At 41.3% G+C, this 8,344-nt stretch overlaps 1 pseudogene; it reads right to left on the bottom strand.

Moving 5' to 3' along the window:
- Window positions 1-4,676: 4,676 nt before the first annotated feature.
- Window positions 4,677-6,221, bottom strand: LOC140498156 (actin, cytoplasmic 1-like; annotated as a pseudogene).
- Window positions 6,222-8,344: the final 2,123 nt, after the last annotated feature.

Here is an 8,344-nt window from a genome sequence, read left to right as displayed (position 1 = left end):
CTTGATATCTCTGCCACCCTTCCCCCAAAGCGGAAAGCGATCTAGCTGGAGAATTTTTTAGAGAACTTAATTTATATTTCTCCTGTGCCCCATCACATTCTCTCTTACATTCGAGAATCTCAGGGCTAGTAAGGAAGGTCCCAAGGAGTGTCATCTCCACTGCAAATCTAGAAAGGAATCATCTTTAACACCCCTGACAAGCAGAGGTCATCCATCCTTGGCTTGAAGACTCATTTTGACCGGGAACTCATTACCTCCTGGAGTAACCCACTCCATTTCTGAGTAGTAATAGATGTAAGAAAGGTCTCCTTGTTTCAAAAGCCTCAGTCTCCCTTTGCACAACTTCTATTCAGTGTTCCTTGTCCTTCTCTCTAGGGCCAAATAGAAGTCAGATCCCTTTTCTACTCCCCAGGACTTTGAATACTCAAGGATAGGGATTATCTCCTTCTGTCCCCTCCCACTCTACCCTGCCTTCTCTTCTCCAGGCTAAATAGCCCCAGTTCCTTCCATTGATCTTCCTGGGATGTGGTCTCTAATCCTGTCACCAAAGTGGTGATTCTCTTTTGAGCCCTCTCCAGCTTCTCAATGCCCTTCCCAAAATGTCACATCTACCGCTGAATCCAGCATGCCTGATGGATGGGTTCTGACCAGGACAGAGGACAGAGGGATGGATAGGTTTCTCCCTCAGTCTGGACCCAGGGACTCTACTATGTCTTCATGAAGACTTTCTACCAGCTAGAACTGTCCAAAATGGAATGGGCCACTTAAGCTATCACAGCTAGCATTTCTATAGTGCTTGATAAATATATGGCAGCTAGGTGGTGCCGTGGATACAGTCAGTCCTGGAGTCAGGAATATCTGAGTTCAAATCCCATCTCAGACACATACTAACCAGGTGACCCTGGGCAAGTCACTTAACCCTGTTTGCCTCAGTTTCCTCATTCATAAAAATGCCTGGAGAAGGACATGACAAATCACTCTAGTATCTTTGCCAAGAAAACCTCAAATGGAATCATGAAGAGTTGGACAGTTACAAATATAATCTCGTTTGATCTGAACAACCCTGGTACTATTATGATCCCATTTTATAGTTGAGGAAACTCAGGCAGACAGGGGTTAAGTGACTTGCTCAGGGTCACACAGCTAATAAGTGACTGAGGTTGGATTTGAACTCTAGGCCCAGCACTCTATCCTCTTCATTACAGAGCTGCCTCTTCTAAAGGTGGTAGGTTTCTCTTACTGGCAATCTTTAAGCAGATGATGAATTTCTTTACAGGATAAATTAGGATTCTCTTATTCTGTAATGTAGCCTAACATAACTGCTTTTTTTTTGGTTTGCCTTGTTATACTGTTTACTCTTACTGAGTTAGCAACTCACCAAGACTTCAAGATCTTTTTCACAAAGACTTACGTTTAGTTTAGTTTTATCTCCCCTATCTCATACTATATTACTTATTGATATAAACGTCATAATTTCACTATTGATTCTTTTTCTTTTTTTGTCTTGGTTTATCCCTAGAGCCCAGCACATAGTAGGTGCTTAAGAAATGCTTGTTGATTAATTGGCTAGGGTAGGAGATTGGCCGTTTTTTATCAGTCTCTTGAGCACTCAACACGGGATCAACCACATAGAAGGCAGTTGAATTCCAGTGGCAGCCTCTAGAGGCATCACAGAAAAGAAGTGGCATGGCCTCTGACCTCAGTTCCTCTGCACTGGTGATGGGAAATGCCAAAGATTAAAAAACTCCCCATGAAAAGCATGTTACTGAGAGCACCCTTCTCTGCTAATTAGTACCTGTGTGATCTTGGGCAAGTCACAATCTCTCTGGCAAGTCATAAAGTTGAGTCCACAGAGCACTTACTGTGATCTGAGGACTGGAACTGTCTTTTGCCTCTTTTTGTAACTCCACTGCCTGACACATAGTAGGCACTTAACAAATGTTTATTGAATTGAATTGCAAGACACTGTACTAAGCACTAGGAATATGAATAAAGGCAAAAGACCGCCCTTGCTCTCTAGGAACTCAGTCTGATGGGGGAGACAAGCAAACAAGTGAGTACAAGCAAGTTATGCATAGGAATAATGGATAGAAGGAAGGCAGTAGGATGAAGGGCTACTGGGAAAGACTTCTTGGAGGTGAGATATTAGCTGGAGCTTAAAGGAAGTAGGGGAAACCAGGAGGCAGAGATAATAAAGGAGAATATTCTAGACATGGGAGACAGCTAGTGTCTGGAGTTGGGAGACAGACTGTCTTATTTAAGCAACTACAAGACCAGTGTCACTGGATTAAAGTAGACTTGTTTCCTTATCTGCAAAATGAAAGGGTTGCACGTACCTTAATTCTACCCCCAGCACTTAGCATAATACCTGGCAAATAGTAGGTCCTTAATAGATGCTTGTTGACTGACTGACTGACATATAGATAGGAACATCTCTATAACACAGTAGGTACTCTTTGAGAGCTACTGGCTGACCTCTTCAAATGTAGCTAGGCTGCTCCTCAGATTCTAGACACCATGAGCTTATGCCTGAAGACTTTCTAGTTCAGTAAGATTTACCACATCTGGTGGAAGCCTCTGCTGGTAGAACATTCAAGAACCCAGAATCAAGTCCATGACATGATGAAGCATTAGAGGGGGCCTGAAGAGGGACTTTCTCTTGCAAATAATGCCTGGAAACTCACTGGTGTGGTCTGGGGCAGAAGTGTCAAACATATGGACAGAACTGGCCCACAGTACTCCGGGGTGCAGCCAGAATTAAAACGCACTTAGGAAGTATCTAACAAAAGAAATAAAATGTAATCAAACATAGATAATACATTTTAAAACAAAGTCAATGTGCAGCCCACGGGATCAGTTGGCCTCATATCTATTTGAGTTCATCACCTCTGGTCTGGAGTATATGGAAATTAGGATCTCATAGGACCCTAGATTTGGGTCTAGAAAGAACCTTGGAGGCTCAGGTAAATTGTCTATCCTCCTCATTTTACAGATGAGAACACTGAGTCCCAGAAAGGGTAAATGACTTTCCAAGAAGGTAGAGTGGTTAGAGCCCTAGACAGGGAGTCAAGAGGACCCGAGTTTGAACCACATCCCATACACTTACTACTTTGGTGATCCTGGACAAGTCATTTAGCCTGCCTGTGACTCAGTTTCCTCATCTGTAGAATGCAGATAACAGGAGTACCTCCCCTCAGGTCTGTTATGAGGATCAAATGAGAAAAATGTACATAATTCACTTTGTGTTGTCAGTCTAAAAGCACCCTATAAATGTCAGCGATTAATAAGATTGAAGAGACAGAATTCAAACCTGGGTCGTGTGATATAAAGCAGTGTCCTCTTCTACCTCAATGTGCTGCTGCTCTGTGAAGGAAGGGGGCAGGGGGAGATCAAACAGAGGCCATTGGATGTGTAGTCATTGAACCAGTGACAAGAGAAAGAGGGAATTAGGAATTTCAGGGAATCACATTGCTCAGACCTGCCTAGCTAAGCAGACTTAGGAAAAGGCAAAGGTCACAGGGCTCAGGGCCTTTAATTGGGACCTTACTGACATTCTTGAAGATTAAGGAGTGAAAATCTAGAGGCCCAGGTCATGGTTCCCCAGCCATTCTCAGAGTAGCTGGTACCCCTGGAAGATGGCCAAGATTTGGGGGACCCCAGGCACAAAGGTAATATCCTTCCAGCTGCTCACACAACCACACAGACACAGTCTGGAGTCAATCAGTGGTGCCTGATCTCTAACCTGTTGGAGTCTGCATCAATCTTCGAGACCCAAACCCTGTGTTGAAGCAGCCACACGAATGGGTACAGGCTCCTGGCCCAAATAAATCAGTCAGAGAAATCCCACAAATCAGTGACAGAATCTTAGAATCATAGATTTTAGAATACTAAATCTTTTTTTTATAAGCCATCTTTATTACTAGTTTCAAAAGCACATCTTTTGAAAGTGTTTCTTGAATAAAGCCCTGTGGTGGAGCAAGGGGGAGAAGTGTAGATGGAAAAAATTCTTCAGCCTCCCCCAAGATTACACCTTGAAATCAAATGCCCCTGAAAGACTGAAGTCAGTGCTTCCTAGAATTTTCGTCATGGAAGTTGGCTTTAAAAGCTACGGTTCTGTGAGATAATACATCTTTCACTTAAATTTTATTGCTATTTCTCTATAAAGGAAATATGAAGGTTAAATACTATACATCCTTAGGAACCAGGCACAAATGACTTAAGAACTCAGCAGCGAATTCTTAACTTCTCTGCCCACTTCATTTACCTCCTTCTCTCCCTGCTTTTTAAAATTTGTATGGTTTGGCTTTTTCCCCCCAACTTTTAAAAATTTTTATTTAAAGGTTTTTTTCTTTAATGTGTACACTTTTATTCAAACTGGTCTTAAGTCAATGTGCAGGTAAAGCTCCTCCCCTCCCCCAAGTACTGGCACCAGTCTCATAAAACTGTGAAGTCTTCATTCACACCTATGTTGGGGGCAGGGAGGGAATTTAGGGGGCCATTCAATATGGCTGACAATTTAAAAAAAGGAACAAGTATTAAGGCAGAAGATACAAAAAAATTTTTAAGAGGATTACGTTAATTTACATGTAGAGCAATACTAGTACCTTCCCCGCCCCACCCTCCCCATCTGGATTTGTTACTTAGCTCCTTTGAGCTTCTTTTATGGAGCTCATTACTCTGTAACAATGCATTATACAATATTTGGAATGACTATTAAAAAAAAACACGAATGTACAATCAAGAGTCCTGAAGACGTACTGGAGAACTTTGGGGATGTTTGCCTTCAACATACTTAAACTGCTCATCACCTTCACCGTTCCAGTTTTTAAATCCTGAGTCAAGCATCAAAAAACAAAACAAAACAAAAAAAACCCAAAGCCAAGCCAATCTCATCTCTTTTTTTGGGCAATTACCATGTCATACCCTTTTGACAAAAAAAAAAAAAATTATAAAAACACACAGTCCATTTAGAAGCATTTGTGGTGGACAATGGAGGGCCCAGATTCATCATACTCCTGTTTGCTGATCCACATCTGCTGGAAGCTGGAAAGAGATGCCAGGATGGAGCCTCCAGTCCAGACAGAGTATTTTCTCTCTGGCGGGGCAATGATCTTGATTTTCATTGTGCTGGGAGTTAGGGTTGTAATCCTCTGCATCCTGTCAGCAATGCCTGGGTATGTGGTGGTACCACCAGACAATACAGTATTGGCATACAAATCCTTACGGATGTCAATATCACACTTCATGATTGAGTTGAAGTTTCATGGATTCCACAGGATTCCATACGTAAGAAAGATGGCTGGAAGAGAGCTTCTGGGCACCGGAACCTCTTGTTGCCAATGGTGATAACCTGACCATCAGGAAACTCATAGGTCTTTTCCAGAGAGGAGCTTGATGCAGCAGTAGCCATCTCCCGCTCAAAGTCTAGGGCAACGTAATACAGCTTCTCCTTCCTTGATGTCACACACAATTTCCCTCTCAGCTGCAGTAGTGAAACTGTATCCTCTCTCGGTCAGGATCTTCATGAGCTAGTCTGTCAGATCATGGCCAGACAGATCCAGATGGAGGATGGCATGAGGAAAGGCATAACCTTCATAGATGGGCATAGTGTGGGTCACACCATCACCAGAGTCCATCACAATACCAGTGGTACAACCAGAGGCATACAGGGACAGCACAGCCTGGATGGTAACATACATGCCTGGGGTGTTGAAGGTCTTAAACATAATCTGAGTCACCTTTTCTCTGTTGGCTTTGGGGTTCAGGGGGGCTTCTGTGAGCAGCACAGAGTGCTCTTCAGGGGCCACACAGAGCTCCTTGTAGAAAGTATGATGCCAGATCTTCTCCATATCATCCCAGTTGGTGACAATACCATGTTCAATGGGGTACTTCAGGGTCAGAATACCTCTCTTGCTCTGGGCCTCACCCCCCACATAGCTGTCTTTCTGGCCCATACCCACCATCACACCCTGATGTCTGGGGTGCCCAACAATGGAGGGGAAGATGGCCCGAGGGGCATTGTCTTCTACAAAGCCAGCTTTGCACATTCCAGAGCCATTGTCAACAACAAGAACAATGTCATCTTCCATGGCGAACTTTGAAGTGGCAGGTTTACACCCTTAAGAGAGAGAGAAGGTGGTGCCACACCTGGAGGCAGCAGGGAGGCAAGTGCATGTTGGGTGGGAGAGCTCACAGCTCTATTTAAAGTTTTGATTTCCAAATTGTATCCTTCCCTCCAACCCCAAGATGGCAAACAATCACTTATAGGTTGTACATGCGTAATCATGTAAAACATTTCCATATTAGCAATTCTGTATAAGAAGACTGGAATAAAAGGAAAAAATGAAAGAAAGTGAAAAATAGCATGCTTCAGTCTGTATTTAATCAGTGTCAGTTCTTTTTCTAGAGGCGAATAGTCTGCTTCTTCATAAGTCCTTTGGAATTGTCTTGGATCACTGCATTGCTGAGAATAACTAAGTGAACACTGTATAGTATTGCTGTTCCCAGGTACAACATTCTCCTCATTCTGTTCACTTCACTTTGCATCAGTTCAATGTAAATCTTTCCAGGTTTTTCTGAAACTGGCCTGCTTGGTCATTTCTTATAGCCCAATAGTATTCCATGACAATCATATATCGCAGCTTGTTTAGCCATTCCCCAATTGATGGGCATCCCTTTGATTTCCAGTTCTTAGACACCACAAAAAGAGCTGCTATAAATATTTGTGTACAAATAGTTCTTTTTCCTTTTTTGGGGGAATGTCTTTGGGATATAGACCTAGCAGTGGTATTGCTTAATCAAAGGATATGAACAGTTTTATAGCCCTTTGGGCATAGTTCCAAATTACTTTCCAGAATGACTGGATCAGTTCACAACTTCATCAACAGGGTATTAGTGTTCCAGTTTTCCCACATCCCCTCCAACATCCATTTTCCCTTTTTTGTCATGTTAGTCAATCTAATAGGTATGAGGTGATACCTCAGAGTTGTTTAAATTTGCGTTTCTGTAATCAATAGTGATTTAGAGCATTTTTTATATGACTATAGATAGATTTTATTTCTTTGTCTGAAAACTCCTATTTATATTCTTTGATCATTTATTAGATGGGGAATGACCTGTAGTTTTATAAATTTGACTCAGTTCTCTATATATTTGAGAAGTGAGGCCTTTGTCAGAGATACTTGTTGCAAAAACTTCCCTCTAATTTTCTGCTTTCCTTATAATTTTGGTTGCATTGGTTTTGTTTGTGTAAAACCTTTTAAATTCTATATAACCAAAATGATCTATTTTATATTTTGTAATGTGCTCCATATCTTCTTTGGTCCTAAATTCTTCCCTTATCCACAAATCTGACAGATAAACTATTCCATGCTCTCTTAATTTGCTTATGGTATCAACTTTATGTATACATCATATACCCATTTTGGGTATGTGATGTTGGTGTATATCTAGTTTCTGTCATACTATTGTTCTCTAGTTTTCCCAGAAGTTTTTTGTCAAATAATGAGTTTTTGGTTCCAAAAGTTTGGATCTTTCGGTTTATCATATACTAGATTACTATGGTGATTTACTCTAATATAATTTGTACTTAATCTGTTTCACTGATCCATAGAATACCAAATCTTAAGACTTGTAGAATCAGAATCACATCTTCTTAGAATCTCAGACACAATCATAAGATCAAGATTTTGAGCTGGAAATCTTGAAATCTTGAATTTTTCATGCAAACTTGAAATGAGAGAATTTTAGAATCACAGAATCACTAAAACCTTAAAATCTCCAACAACAGCAAGCAATTATGCAGTGCTATAAGGTTGACAAAGCACTGTGCATACATTATATTGTCTGATCCTCACAACAAACCTGGGAAGTAAGGGCTATTACTACCTTTATTTTACCAATGAGGAAACTGAGCCTGAGAGAATCACACGAAGAGTGTTGAGGCATTATTGAACTCAGGTCTCTAATTTAAGAAGCACAAAATCTTAGAATCAGAGATGTTAGGGACTTTAGAGATGGGAACAGAATAAGAGTCTTAGAATTACAGAATAAAAAAACCCAGAAATGGTGAAACTTAGAATTGTAGGCAAGTCAATAGGCATTTATTAAGTGCCTACTACTGTCCCAAGTAGTGTGCTCAGAATTAAGAATCTTATTTTAGATTCTGGCTATTTTTTGACCTTATCCTTCCTTATTGTGCCTTTGTATAAGCAAGATAGACTTTGGGCAAAACTGCTTTGTTTTTATGGATCATTCTCAATGTCCTTCTCCTCTTGTGGCATCTCCCACTTACAACCAATGGTCTCCTCCTCTCCAGCCACTTGGGCCCACCTTCCCTGTGAGT

The sequence above is a fragment of the Notamacropus eugenii genome, chromosome 4 (assembly GCF_028372415.1).
Source record: "Notamacropus eugenii isolate mMacEug1 chromosome 4, mMacEug1.pri_v2, whole genome shotgun sequence".
Lineage (NCBI taxonomy): Eukaryota > Metazoa > Chordata > Mammalia > Diprotodontia > Macropodidae > Notamacropus > Notamacropus eugenii.
The sequence above is the reverse complement of the archived record's forward strand: the minus strand, read 5'-3'. Positions and strand labels throughout refer to the sequence as shown.